This window comes from Hyperolius riggenbachi, chromosome 2, assembly GCF_040937935.1.
Source record: "Hyperolius riggenbachi isolate aHypRig1 chromosome 2, aHypRig1.pri, whole genome shotgun sequence".
In the NCBI taxonomy this organism is placed as follows: domain Eukaryota; kingdom Metazoa; phylum Chordata; class Amphibia; order Anura; family Hyperoliidae; genus Hyperolius; species Hyperolius riggenbachi.
This window is the reverse complement of record NC_090647.1, coordinates 43,264,059-43,279,588: the sequence shown is the minus strand read 5'-3', so window position 1 is coordinate 43,279,588 and position 15,530 is coordinate 43,264,059. Positions and strand designations below refer to the sequence as shown.

General features: G+C 45.9%; 1 protein-coding gene across 1 annotated transcript in view; it reads left to right on the top strand.

Annotated features, from left to right (window-relative positions):
• Positions 1 to 4,464: 4,464 nt before the first annotated feature.
• LOC137543620 (DNA damage-induced apoptosis suppressor protein-like) overlaps positions 4,465 to 15,530 on the top strand; it is a 31,519-nt gene continuing 20,453 nt past the window's right edge. Inside the window, exon 1 of the mRNA XM_068264739.1 lies at positions 4,465 to 4,551. The gene's annotated coding sequence lies outside the window, so the exon portion shown is untranslated. The remainder of the gene's footprint in view (positions 4,552 to 15,530) is intronic.

The window sequence follows — 15,530 nt, the reverse complement described above, 5'->3', positions numbered from 1 at the left end:
AGTTCTGAAAACACCAGATGAGCTCCAGCCATGGCCTTAGTGGTCGCTCCTCCTCATGTGTATGTCCTGCGGAGCAGATGGGGGGACGGGATCTGGAGAGAGTCACGTGCTGTGTGCACAGTGCATACGTCCTGCGGAGAAGATGGGGGCGGGATTTGGAGGGAGTCACATGCTGTGTGTGCACAGTGCAGGATGATGTCACCTCACTCCAGATGGAGTAAAGTACAACCAAACCACAATGTATCTTCCAAACTGAAATATATATAGAGGGGGGGGGGGGGGGAGGCTGCCATATTGATTTCCTTTTAAACAATACCAGTTGCCCTGCTTGTCTATTTGGCTGCAGTAGAGTAGTGTATGAATCACACCAGAAACAAGCATGCAGCTAATCTTGTCCGATCTGACAATACAGGGAGTGCAGAATTATTAGGCACGTTGTATTTTTGAGGAATAATTTTATTATTGAACAACAACCATGTTCTCAATGAACCCCAAAAACTCATTAATATCAAAGCTGAATATTTTTGAAGGTAGTTTTAGCTATTTTAGGGGGATATCTGTGTGTGCAGGTGACTATTACTGTGCATAATTATTAGGCAACTTAACAAAAAACAAATATATACCCATTTCAATTATTTATTTTTAACAGTGAAACCAATATAACATCTCAACATTCACAAATACACATTTCTGACATTCAAAAACAAAACAAAAACAAATCAGTGACCAATATAGCCACCTTTCTTTGCAAGGACACTCAAAAGCCTGCCATCCATGGATTCTGTCAGTGTTTTGATCTGTTCACCATCAACATTGCGTGCAGCAGCAACCACAGCCTCCCAGACACTGTTCAGAGAGGTGTACTGTTTTCCCTCCTTGTAAATCTCACATTTTATGATGGACCACAGGTTCTCAATGGGGTTCAGATCAGGTGAACAAGGAGGCCATGTCATTAGTTTTTCTTCTTTTATACCCTTTCTTGCCAGCCACGCTGTGGAGTACTTGGACGCGTGTGATGGAGCATTGTCCTGCATGAAAATCATGTTTTCCTTGAAGGATGCAGACTTCTTCCTGTACCACTGCTTGAAGAAGGTGTCTTCCAGAAACTGGCAGTAGGACTGGGAGTTGAGCTTGACTCCATCCTCAACCCGAAAAGGCCCCACAAGCTCATCTTTGATGATACCAGCCAAAACCAGTACTCCACCTCCACCATGCTGGCGTCTGAGTCGGACTGGAGCTCTCTGCCCTTTACCAATCCAGCCACGGGCCCATCCATCTGGCCCATCAAGACTCACTCTCATTTCATCAGTCCATAAAACCTTAGAAAAATCAGTCTTGAGATATTTCTTGGCCCAGTCTTGACGTTTCAGCTTGTGTGTCTTGTTCAGTGGTGGTCGTCTTTCAGCCTTTCTTACCATGGTCATGTCTCTGAGTATTGCACACCTTGTGCTTTTGGGCACTCCAGTGAAGCTCTGAAATATGTGGCATCTTGGCAGTTGCACGCTTGACTTTTCTCAGTTCATGGGCAGTTATTTTGTCTCTTGATTTTTCCACACGGTTCTTGTGACCCTGTTGACTATTTTGAATGAAACGATTGATTGTTTGATGATCACGCTTCAGAAGCTTTGCAATTTTAAGAGTGCTGCATCCCTCTGCAAGATATTTTTGACTTTTCTGAGCCTGTCAAGCCCTTCTTTTGACCCATTTTGCCAAAGGAAAGGAAGTTGCCTAATAATTATGCACACCTGATATAGGGTGTTGATGTCATTAGACCACACCCCTTCTCATTACAGAGATGCACATCACCTAATATGCTTAATTGGTAGTAGGCTTTCAAGCCTATACAGCTTGGAGTAAGACAACATGCATAAAAAGGATGATGTGGTCAAAATACTAATTTGCCTAATAATTCTGCACTCCCTGTAATGTCAGAAACACCTGATCTGCTGCATGCTTGTTCAGGGGCTATGACTAAAAGCGTTAGAGGCAGAGGATCAGCAAGACAGCCAGGCAACTGGTATTGCCTCTTGAGCCCCAGAGGTTTATACCCCCCTAGTGACCAGGCCATTTTTTACAATTCGCCATCCTATCATCGTATCGTCCTGATTCAAAACGTCTTAATTTTAAAATGTTAATATGAAGGAAAATGAACAAGGATAGAAAGGACCAGTGTGGCTTAAATTAGAGTGACCAGATGTCCCGGATTGCCCGGGACGCGTCCCGGATTCGGGGTCCGCTGTCCCAGGCTTAATGAGGTCCCGGGAAACGTCCCGCTTTTAGCAGCGGGACGTCCCGGCCTCGGGACTCTGGCCACTCTCTCCTCAATGAACTGGCAGCGGCGTCTATAGACGCCGTGCCAGTTCATTGCCTGCAGCCCCGCTCCAGCCTCCTCTTCCGGTGTCTGTTTCCGACACCGGCAGGCGAGCAGGGCTACGGCAAGATGGCTGCCGAAGCCCTGTACTGGAGACCTATTTGTGTCTCCAGTACAGGGCTTCGGGCGCCATCTTGCCGTAGCCCTGCTCTGCCAGGCTGTCAGCGCGGGAGACTGCAGGAGAAGTAAGACGGTCCCAGGAGCAGCGCGCCAGAGGCTGGAGACTTCTGCCAGGTGAGTAAATGCTTTCTTTTCCAGGTGAAATGTTTGCCCGCATTGTTTCTTTTCCAGGTGAAATGTTTGCCCGCATTGTTTCTTTTCTGGTAAAATGTTTGCCCGCATTGTTTCTTTTCTGGTGAAATGTTTGCCTGCATTGTTTCTTTTCTAGCGAAATGTTTGCCCGCATTGTTTCTTTTCTAGCGAAATGTTTGCCCGCAGTGCGTTTCTTTTCTGGTGAAATGTTTGCCCGCATTGTTTCTTTTCCGGTGAAATGTTTGCCCGCATTGTTTCTTTTCCGGTGAAATGTTTGCCCGCATTGTTTCTTTTCTAGCGAAATGTTTGCCCGCAGTGCGTTTCTTTTCTGGTGAAATGTTTGCCCGCATTGTTTCTTTTCTAGCGAAATGTTTGCCCGCAGTGCGTTTCTTTTCTGGTGAAATGTTTGCCCGCATTGTTTCTTTTCTAGCGAAATGTTTGCCCGCAGTGCGTTTCTTTTCTGGTGAAATGTTTGCCCGCATTGTTTCTTTTCTAGCGAAATGCTTGCCCGCAGTGCGTTTCTTTTCTGGTGAAATGTTTGCCCGCAGTGCGTTTCTTTTCTGGTGAAATGTTTGCCCGCATTGCGTTTATTTTGTACCGACATGTTGCCCGCATTGCGTTTATTTTGTACTGACATGTTTGCCCGCATTGCAATTATTTTATACTGACATGTTGCTCGCATTGCGGTTATTTTGTACTGACATGTTGCCTATTGCGTTTATTTTCTGGTGTCCGGGGTAACTGTTACTGCATTTATTATTTAATGGTCATAGATGGCTATGTTTGCTGCTTAGCATCACACAGTTTCTGCACACCCATGATGCAAAGTCTCGTTTGTCCACATCATGGCGTAAACACTGCTTTCTTATGCCTCGCTGTTACATCATTACGTTAGCTCCGCCCATACAATGTCATGGCCACGCCCATTTTTCGCGCGCCCCCCCCTCCCCGTCCCAGGTTGGATCCACAAAAATCTGGTCACTCTATTTAAATTCTAAAACAACATATATTTCTTATGAAATCTTTATGGTATGCGTGACTGGGGTGTGACGGCGGAGCTGTGCTTTTCGGCGCTGCTAGATTTGGGCGCAGCAGGCGCCACCAGACTATAGGGAATCACAACTGAGCGGCACTCAGTGAGTAACGTCGGTGCCGTCAGAAGACGGAGCCGAGGTTGCTTAAAAAACAATAATTCGGCCTCCAGCAATCGCTGGAAGCTGAATTATATAATTCCCCCACTATCCATGGCGACCTGGAGGGGGAATAGTAATTAACACGGCCGGGACTTGTGCAGCAGCAGGATCAGCCATATACCGGCTCTATCCTGCGCCCAAGTCTCCCGGCGGCGAATTCAAATGTATGCTGTGACGGAGGGCGTGATTAGCGGTGTAACAGGGGCTCTATTTCACATCTCAAAAAGTTGGGAGGTATAAATAATGTTCATCATGGATCCCATCAGGACAGGAGGCAAATAATTCCTTTAGTGACTGGTTACTGGTAACACTATTTTGAACAGTATGCAGTACAGTCCTGTGCTTTTCAAATTCAAAGAAATACAAGTCCCAGCATTCCCACCGTAACTTTGCAGAGCAACTATGCCAAGCTTACAGCTCACCTTAGCAACTAACAGGAACTAAGTGTCTTATTATCACATGCAGGCATCTGCTGCGGCGGCCATTTTCTTGTAGCCAATCTTATACTGTGAGAATACCAAAGTACTACAACAAAATGGGCGACAAGCGGAGTCCTTTTCACAGGGCAGACGGCGGCCTCTAGTGTATGGGAGGTCTCCCAGCAGCCGCCCGCATTCCAGTGGCTGCAGCGAGACGCAGAAGGGAGGGCTGCAATTGGTGGCCTCCAGCCGGGCGGTGACGTCACGCACGCGCGAGATTTGAAGTCAGCAGAGGAGCAGAGTTCACTGCTGGAGGGTGAGTTGATGTTAGATTATTAGTTTAGGTTATTTATGTATCGTATTATTTTATTCATACTGAAGGTTGAATTCCTGGATTCCCCTGGACTTCTGATTTCCTGATACATCATTGTGTGGTGCTAAAGTCCAGCTCTGGTCACCTATCACTTCCTGGTCTTGTGCAGCTGCACTCACTGGCACAGCTTATTTGTGTACAGAAGTTATATGGCCACAGCCAACCAAAGTACAAGCCTGTCTAGTACACAAGATGAGATTTTCAGGCAGATTTCCTCCCAGAATCAGATTGATTATTTTAACCATGTCTGATCTCATTTCGATTGATTTTCCATGGAAGTGAATGAAAAATTGATTGGAAAATCGAAATCAGATTGGACATGTTGAAAATAATCGATCTGGAAGGAAATCTGTCCGAAAACTGTATCGTGTGTACCTAGCATAAAGGTGGCCATACATCTGCTGATTTTGCGGCTGATCGACCATCCAATTTGGTTATTACTGTATTGTTGAATCAGATAAAATCTGTGCTGCAACAAGCATGCCCGATCAGCAGCTTGACCAATTTGGTTGAATGGACATACTGGGAAATCTTGGGCTGCCATAGTCGATTGGGTGTGTGGCAGTAACTGCGTGTGATGTTACAACGGAATTCCTGGATACTGCCCCCCTCAAATGTAAATGTAGCTCCCCACCATGTATTAAAATATACTTTACCTGTCTGCTGGCGCCCACCGCAGTGCTCATCCATCTACTACTTCTGTATATCCGCACCACATGTCTACTGGCATATAGCGTGTGACGTCATACATGAACCCCATGTTCTATATGCCAGTAGCCACGTGGGAAGGCAATGTGGAAGAGGAAGATGGATGGGCACCACGGCGGGGGGACAGTGGACTAGTAAAGTATATTTTATTGCACAGGGGACACATTTTACGTGTGTCCCCTGTGTGGATGCAGCATCACAAGGTTGATTTTTGAGAAATTTCATGCTGAAACCAATTAGGAATCAGACTGTGGTGTATGGGCAGCCAATAGATCTCTCTGTGATCAGAGAGTGACAATAGTCCTAAAATTTATATAGCGCTTTTCTGCTGTCGTACTTAGGCTACTTACACACCAGGACGTTGCGTTTAGGGGACGTTATAGGGCACATAACGTGCCCCTAACGCAACGCCTGGTGCTCTCTGATGTGGACGTCAGAGTGAGCCGCGTTGTGCAGCTCACTCTGGCGTCCGTGATGCCGTGATGTGTACTCTTGGATGCATGCGGCATCACGTGGTCCCGCCCGGCCAATCGCCGCAGAGAGCGGCCGCTCCAGGAAGTAAACACTGCACGTCACTGAGTGCAGTGAATATTAATTAGCTATGTGCCTGGCCGCTCTCCTCTCCTCCCCAACATTACTGAGCATGTGCGCACAGTCTAACGCGGCTTAGCCGCGCATAACGCACAGCATGCAGCACTCTCAACGGATGTGCTGTGTTACAATGCAACGCAACGTGGGCACTGAATGGGCTGATTGATTTTTCATTACTGTGCGGTGGGGCTGCGTTACAGGCTGCACTAACGTGCGCCTGTAATGTCTTACTGTGAAAGCAGCCTAAAAGCGCTCAAGAGCTGCAGCCACTGGGATGCGCTCAAGAGGCCACCCTGCAGTGTTAGTAAGTCTTGCCCAAGGACTTCTTACTGAATAGGTACTGACCCTAGCCAGGATTCCAAGGCAGTGCCCTTAAAGGGAAGGTCCAGGCAAAAAAAAAAAAACACGTTTAGTGGTGCAACGCGTCAATTGTAACGCGTAAAAAATGTATGTGCTGATGTTCCTGCGCTAGCGGGAATGCGTAAAAATGTACGCAATGCGGCCCCCAACCTCCGAGGTCGGCAAAAACTAAACTAGATGCCAGTGGGAGACCGGAGCAGCAGTGAGTGACTACAAGGGCACAGGATGGCTGCATGGGGCTGGTAGAAGCCCCAGGTAAGTGAAACTCATTTATTTTATTTTTTTTTTGCCTGGACCTTACCTTTAACCAGTACACTATCCAGCCACGAGATCTGTTTCTTGGTCGAATCTGCTCATCATCGCTAGCTGTATGGGCACCTTAAAGATACTCAAAGCTGAGTCTTTCTGCAGTTTTATACTTACCCAGGGCTTCCTCCAGCCCCAGAAGCATAGATGTGTCTCTTGCCGTCCTCCTCAGCGCCTCCGTTCAGCCGCAATCTCCCCCGGTAAGCGGCTCAGTGACATCAGCAGGGGGCCTTCTGTACATGCGTGGACTTCCTGTGCAAGCGCAGAAGGCCCCGGCTGACGTCGCTCAGTCAGACTGAGTCCGACTAAGCTGTGTAGCGGGAGTTGACTGCGGCTGAATGGAGGGTGGTGAGGGACACATCCATGCTTATGGGGCTGGAGAAAGCCCCGGGTAAGTAAAAAACAGCAGGAAGACTCAGTCTGTAATTTACAACAGCCCTGCTTGTGAACCTCCCCTTGCAGCCTGAAGAGTGTCATCTTTGTCCAGCAGTTTGATCAGCTGATGGATTTGTAAGGGTGCCCATGCATAACTTGATATTGCGGCTCAATCAACCTTTTGATTCGATAATCTTAGCAAATCAGAAGACAATCAGTGATGCAGCGCCTTACTGATATTACGTTACATTTTTGTGGTCTTAAAGGGAACCAGAGACAAAGCACCCTCATGTATTTTACTATATATATATATATATATATATATATATATATATATATATATATATATATATCAGTGGGAATATTAGAGAAAACACCTATCCTGCTCGGTTTCATTATTTACTGCTCAGCCTGCTTGTTATCAGCGCTGATAAAATCCCCGACTGAGCATTCAGTCTGGCTTTGCTATAATGACTCAGCTATAATGATTCCTGAGCAAAGCCAGACTGAATGCTCAGTCAGGGATTTTGTCAGGGCTGATTAGAAGCAGGCTGAGCAGTGAAGAATGAAACAGAGAGCAGGGCAGGTGTTTTTTCTAATGTTCCCACTGATCTATATGGTAAAATACATGAGGGTGCTTTGTCTCCGGTTCACTTTAAATCATTTGAATGGATCGATCAGAAATGCTGGTAAAATGTCAAGGCTCGATCGGGTGCACAGTGGTAATGGTCTTCGATATTACGATGGCTGCCCCAAGTGTAAAGTGTCGTTTACATGCCCCCCCCTACCCCCATACTAAGAGTTTTACATACTCACCCCTCTGCTGTCGCAACTCCTGTTCTCCTCCTGTGACCGCCGTCACTGGTACCATGTGACGCTGACGCACGTGTGATGTCAAAACACGTGCATAGCCAAGTGGTACCGGTGGTCTATGTGATGCCAGGCGTTGTGCCAGTGGAGAGGTGAGACTTCAAAACATGAGCATAGGAAGGGCCACTTTATACTTGGGGAGGCCAATTTGCAATAGATTTCATGCTGAAATGTATTGGGAATCTGTGTGCAGTGCGTGGTTAAGCAATAGCATACCTCCCAACTCTTTGAGATAAGAAAGAGGGACACTTAAGCCACGCCCCTGCCACACCCCTGATTACACCTCCGTCACACCTCTAGACACGCATACCATAAAGATTTCATAAGAAATATATGTTGTTTTATAGTTCAAACCACACTGGTCCTTTCTATCCTGGTTGATTTCCCTTCATATTAATCTATGAAAATAAGAAATATATACATTTAAATGATGGGAAGAAAGTTTAGAGTCAAACACATTTTTCAGAAGAAGAAAAATATATGTTCACACAGATCTGTACATTAGTCCTGAAAGAGGGACACATGAGTAGGAAAGAGGGCCAGTGGGGTTGGGTTGCTAAAGAGGGACTGTCCCTCCATAAGAGGGATATTTGGGAGCTATAAGCAATAGACTCTTCTCTGATCAGAATCAATAAAAAAGGAATCTATCTAATGGTTGATCTGCTACCAGACTGAACAATGTATGAGTACCTTACAGCTTCCATTAGTTGTTCAGGATCAAGGGTTGGCTGAAGCAAGCAGTGATCACAATAGTTCAAACCCTTAGGCTGGTTTCACAGTGGGACGTTAAAGTCCCACGTTACAGCAGCCAGTAACGTAGCCTAACTCACAGCACTGTAAAATCAATGTGCTGTTCACAGTGCCCTCGTTGCGTTGCATAGTAATGCAGCACGTTTAAACAAAGTGCTGCATGCTGTACGATATACTGGGCTGAGCCATGTTAGACTGTTTGCACATGCTCAGTAATGTTGGAGGAGGAGGTCTCCCCTCCTCCTCCACGGCCAGCCACATGGCTAAATAATAATCACTGCACTGTGGTGACTCGTGGTGGGACTGTAGTGTTGTCCGGATCATGAACGAATCTTCATTTGATCCGGATCTTTTTTGTGAGTCGAATCATCCGGATCACCACAATGAGCGATTCGGTTCACAGTGGATGTCTGTCTGGAAAAATACAGGAACATACAGAATGTACAGTGCAGGGAAAGTCCTGTCCTGCTAGTCATTTCACCCCCAGTCTGCTTCCCTAGTAAAAGGATTCAAATGATCTGATTCAAATGATCCGAATCCTTAAAAAGATCCGGACTTCCTATCCCTATCCTGGAGCGGCTGCTTTAAGAGCTGCATAACGCAGCTCAATCTGACGTCCAACTTCAACACCACCATACGTTGCGTTAGGGGCACGTTATGCGACCATAACGTCCCCTAAAATGCAACGTCCCACTGTGAAAGCAGCTTTAAAGTATGGCGCTTGTCTAGTTTAGGGGACCCAGCAGGAAACCTCATAGAGGAATTGCCTGAACATGGCCCACACTATTTGTCCAATGATCACAACTCTTCGTGCTGTAGAGGGTGCTGTGATTGGATAACTGTTCCCTATGAGGTTTCCTGTTAGGTGCCCTAAACTAGACTAGCATCTAAAGTATACCTGTAGGAAAAAAGTGTTCCAATATAGTGCCTCAGTAGACAGAAGCCTCTGGGTAATCCACAGGCTTCCCACATACCCCCTCCACCTCACCGTTCCAATGACCCCCCCAAACCTCTTTAAAGGGGCGCAGGTGTAAAACCGCTTGCACATGTGCAGTAGTATTCCCGACCCAAGCTTTGGGTGAAAAAGAAAAATTTTGTAATCCTGAGCCTGGGTCAGGGTAGCTACTGGGAGGTATATCCAGTTTGTGAGCACAGCGGTGGTTATAACTCGCCTCCGCCCGGGATCTGGACCCTCTCTGCCCTTTTTCTTTAGGTCCTCGGAGGCTCTTGAGATTGCTGTTTGTCACATGACGACAGAGAGCGATCTCGCCATAGGGGTAGGGTGTCACCCCGGAGGCTGCCTCAAATTTGTGTGCAGAGAAAAAGTAGTGCCAGCAGCATTTTTTGTGGTCCCTTTCACACGAGGGCGGTGCGTTATTTTTACCACACCCCACCGCCGTGCAATGAAAGTCTGTGGAGACTTTCATAGTGTGACGTTACAGCACGATGCAACAGAAGTGATGTTTTTGTTGCATTCCCCACGCCAGTCAAGAACTACATTACCGTGCGGCTTCTGTGGCGATTTGCATCGGCCCGGTAGTCATCTTAGTCCAGGTCACGTGTGGAATTTAATAAAAATTGCTGTTGTGCCTCGCAAGCCCGGAAGTGTATTAAAACAATACACTTCTGCATACCTGAAAGGAGAACTTCAGCCTAAACAAACATACTGTCATTTAAGTTATTATTATTATTTATTAGATTTATATAGCGCCAACATATTCTGCAGCGCTGTACAATAAATAGGATTACAGACAATAACAGGGGTGACAGAACGATACAACAATACAGGTAATTAGCAATAAGATACACAACACAATGCAGATAGTACAATGCCAGATCATACACTGGAGTGGTAGTGATAAAAATTACCAGTTCCAAATTCTGGGTAAAGTGCACACAGTCCAGTATGGGGAGAGGGCCCTGCCAAAGGCTTACAAGTTGTGTTCAAAATTATTCAACCCCCCACTGAAATTGAGTGTTTTGGCCAGTTTGACGTTGATTTTGATCATTTCAGTCATCTTGTTTACAATTAAATCAAAGAGGCACTTGTAAGTCAGACAAATATAGCATAACATTTATGATGAAATAACCACAAATGTCTTTTCTGTGCTCACATCGTTATCAGTTTTATTCAACCCCCAAGTGACATTCATTCGTAGTATTTAGTACAACATCGTTTTCCAGTTATAACAGCTTTTAAACGTGAAGCATAGCTTGACACAAGTGTCTTGCAGTGATCTACGGGTATCTTAGCCCATTCTTCATGGGCAAAAGCCTCCAGTTCAGTCACATTCTTAGGCTTGCGCGCTGCAACTGCTTTCTTTAAGTCCCACCAGAGGTTCTCAATCGGATTTAAGTCTGGTGACTACGATGGTTGGCCATTCCAAAATGTTCTAGCCTTTAATCTGCAACCATGCTCTAGTGAACTTGGAGGTATGCTTGGGAACATTGCCCTGTTGAAAGGTCCAACGTCTCCCAAGCCTCAGGTTTGTGACGGACTGCATCACATTTTCATCCAATATCTCCTGGTACTGAAGAGAATTCATGGTAGCTTGCACACGCTGAAGCTTCCCTGTACCTGCAGAAGCAAAACAGCCCCAAAGCATGATTGACCCCCCCCCCCCCGCCATGCTTCACAGTAGGCAAGGTGTTCTTTTCTTCATAGGCCTTGTTCTTCCTCCCCCGAACATAGCGTTGATCCATGGGCCCAAACAGTTCTAATTTTGTTTCATCAGTCCACAGAACACTATCCCAAAACAAACATACTGTCATTAAGTTACTGTACATTAGTTTGGTTAATTAAAAATAGATAGATAATGTAATCTTTAACGCAACCTGTTTTAAAAGAACAGGCAAATGTTTGTGATTTCATGGGGGCAGCCATCTTTTTGGTTGAAAGGAGGTGACAGGGAGCAAGAGACACAGCTCCAACTGTCCTGTGTCCTGATCACCCCTCCCAGCTGAACACTAGGCTTCAAATCTCAAATTCATAAAAAAAAAAAAAAAAAAAAAAACTGCACCAAAACAGCAGGAGACCAACATCAGAAATCCCATCATGCTTTGCACAGCATCAGGGGAAAAATGCCCGGGCGGTTTTCTTCTGTGCAGATAAAAATGAGGCTTGGGTAAGAAAAACAAAGTTCTGATGCTGTGAAGCTGTTAAAGAAACACCAAGCCTTTTCAGTTCTGCTGAGTAGATTTTTAGTCTGGAGGTTCACTTGAAACAGGAAGTGATGGCAAACGCACGTCGCTTCCTGCTTGGCCTGCGGTGTTCCCTGAAGGCCTGTTTTTGACGATGCGGTGCGTTGGGCGCGATGCACCGGCGCTAATGCTGGTTTATGGTCTGAAACCAGCCTCAGGTGAATGTATGGCAGACCTGAACTGAAAATACATTTGAGTTCTCCCAGAATGGAAGGGAGGGGGGGATTCTGTATAATAAACAGCCTAGGCCAGGCATCACTGGTAGGGCGGGGCTGCATACCAATATACAGCAATATACAGATATAGGAAGAGCTTCTAATGCTGAAACCCGGAAAATTAACATAAAGGTGGGTATCCTAAATCATTTATCACATTCTCCTATATGTCACTAGTTTAAAGGATACCCGAAGTGACATGTGACATGATGAGATAGACATGGGCATGTTCAGTGCCTAGCGCACAAATAACTATGCTGTGTTCCTTTTTTTCTTTCTCTGCCTGAAAGCGTTAAATATAAGGTATGCAAGTGGCTGACTCAGTCCTGACTCAGACAGAAAGTGACTGCAGTGTGTGACCCTCACTGATAAGAAATTCCCCCTTTTTACCTCTTTCTTGCTCTCAGAAGCCATTTTCTGCTAGGAAAGTGTTTTTTTTTTTATAGTTGGAATTTCTTATCAGTGAGGGTCACACTGTAGTCACTTCCTGTCTGAGTCAGGACTGAGTCAGCCACTTGCATACCTTATATTTAACGCTTACAGGCAGAGAAAGGAAAAAAAGGAACACAGCATAGTTATTTGTGTGCTAGGCACTGTACATACACATGTCTATCTCATTATGTCACATTTTAGTTCGGGTTTCCTTTAAATACAAAATAACTAGTGGTGGTTGCCAGTCTTTTTTCAATTTTAAGTTATGTCAGAGACACGTGTGTGTTTTTTTTCCTATGAAGAGGTACCGTACTAACAATGTAGTTCATGTCTGGGCTACATAAATGTACAATAATTCTCTGAGAATGGACAGAAGACCAAGACATTAGCTGCACATTACTTTTCAGCCACTAGAGGGAGCTGCTCCACCAGTTTATGCATAGGCAGGCGCTGCTAATACATTATTATGATTATTGTTTATAAAGTGCCAACATATTCTGTGGCGCTGCACAAAGTAAGAAACAAACATGGGGTACATAATAATACAGTCAATGGTGTACACCAATATACAAAATACACAGTTGGTAATTACAATGACAAAAGTAACATGATGAATAAAAAGTAGAATTAATTATTATTATTATTATTATTATTATTATTGATTTATAAATTGCTGACATATTCTGTGACGCTGTAAAAAGTAAGAAACGAACATGGGGTGCATAATAATACAGACAACGGTGTACACCAGTACAGTGTTCTCCCCAGAATTTTTTACCAGCTGGGTGGCATCAAAAAGTAGCTGGGTGTCAAGAAAAATTAGTCGGGTGGGGAGAGATGAGAGAATGCAGGGCCGGTGCTTCTGTGCGCAACTCTGCTTACAGCTTAGGAGAAGGTGAGCTGATAGCAGCCGGGTGCTCACCAAAACTAGCCGGGTGGAGCATCCGGCTAAAAGAGCCTGGGGAGAACACTGCCAATATACAAGATACATAATTAGCGATAAAATACAAAAATGATACCGAATTGGTAATGACAGTGATAAAAGTAACATGATGAATAAAATGTATAATGATTTCCAAGACACGAGGGGGAGAGATCCCTGCCCTTGTAAGCTTACAGTATATAGGAACAAGAGGAGTAGTATAGAAAATTCATACATAGAGGCAGTGTGTTTTTAGGATATGTAGTAAGAGTGCAACTTTGCCTGAGGACACAGGGAGAATGGTCGAAGGTAGAGTGTATGCTGTTGGAGGTTGGAGAGTGACTGATGTGTTGTGGAAGGGCATTCCAGAGGAGGGATGAAGCACATGAGGAATCTTGTACACGTGAATGCGAGGAGGTAATTCTAGAGAAGGACAGAAGATCATGTGCAGATCTGAGATTGCGGTTGGGTTGATATATGAAGACTAGTGAGGAGATGTACGGGGGCGAGAGATTGTGGAGAGCTTTGTAGGTTAGAGTTAAGAGTTTGAACTGGATCCTCTGGATGATTGGCAGTCAGTGAAGAGCTTGGCAGAGAGGAGCAGGAAAGAAAGAATGAGAAAAGAGATGAATGAGACGAGCAGCCGAGTTCAGTACAGATTGCAGCGGTGCATGTACCAACATGTGTATCATCTTCTGTTCCTTTATCACTTACATCAGGGGTCCCCAACCTTTTCCGGCTTGGGGGGGAGGGGTCGACGGTGATGCGCGACCTAGTGGACAGTGTCATATGCAGTGGGTTGGGGGGGGTTGTTGCCCCAGTATAGGGAGATAGGGAGTTTAGTTGCCCCAGTATAGCTAGTATAGTGCCCAGTATAGTTAGTATAGTGCCCAGTACAGCCAGTATGGTGCCCCAGTATAGCTAGTATAGTGCCCAGTACAGCCAGTATAGCTAGTATAGTGCCCAGTACAGCCAGTATAGTGCCCCAGTATAGCTAGTATAGTGCCCAGTACAGCGAGTATGGTGCCCAGTATATTGCCCCAGTACAGCCAGTATAGTGCCCCAGTATAGCTAGTACAGTGCCCAGTACAGCCAGTATAGTGCCCCAGTATAGCTAGTACAGTGCCCAGTACGGCCAGTATAGTGCCCCAGTATAGCTAGTACAGTGCCCAGTACAGCCAGTATAGTGCCCCAGTATAGCTAGTATTTTGCCCCAGTATGGCTAGTGTTGTTCCCCAGTATGGCTCCCCAGTATAGCTAGGTGAGTGCCCAGTGTAGCGCCCTAGTATGGGTGGGTGTGTAGGTAGTGCCCCTCTCCCCAAACGGCCGCGCGCCTGTTACCTTATGAGCGGCGGCCGCTTCCTTCCTTATAGTCCCCCAGGCGCCGCTCTCCTCTTATCGGCAGCATCTTACAGCAGCGCGTATTGCGACTGCTGTAAGGAGGGAAGGAAGTGCGTCAGCGGTTCCCATGGTAACGGTGATGCATATCGCCGCTACAGGAAGCCGCTGATGCGCTTCCTTCCCTTCCTTACAGCAGTCGCAATATGCGCTGCTGTAAGATGCTGCCGATAAGAGGAGAGCGGTGCCTGGGGGACTATAAGGAAGGAAGCGGCCGCCGCTCATAAGGTAACAGGAGCGGTGGCCGCGGGGGGAGGGGCGAGAGGCCAGACACGCCGCGGCCCGGTAGGAGACTGCCAACGGACCGGCAGTGGGTCGCGGCCCGGTGGTTGGGGACCCCTGACTTACATCATTCCTTTGAAGCAAATGTTTTAAGTAATGTGCACAGAAGAAAGTAAAGTGGCCAGTGTATAATTCTGTGAAGCGCAGCAGCAATTCACCATTGTAATCGTGATTTTCTCATTGTGCGTTTATGGTGGTGGGTATAAAACCTCAATAAATGAGATAGCTGCAGTGATTTGCTCCGATAAAGGAAGCCGTTCAGTAAAACGTCTTTCTTGCAGCCATACGGTGGAGACGATAGCGACGCAGTAACTGACAGGAGGGTGAGCAGGGTTGTCACTCTGCTGCTCACAGTAATATTTACGGCAGTGGGCCGCTGAGTATCTAACTCTGCACTTGTACCTAACGCTAGGGGCTTTTTAATAATTATTTTTTGTATTTATAAAGTGCCAACATATAACGCAGCTCCGTACAATAGATTAATGAGTAAACATACAAGGTAGGACATACAA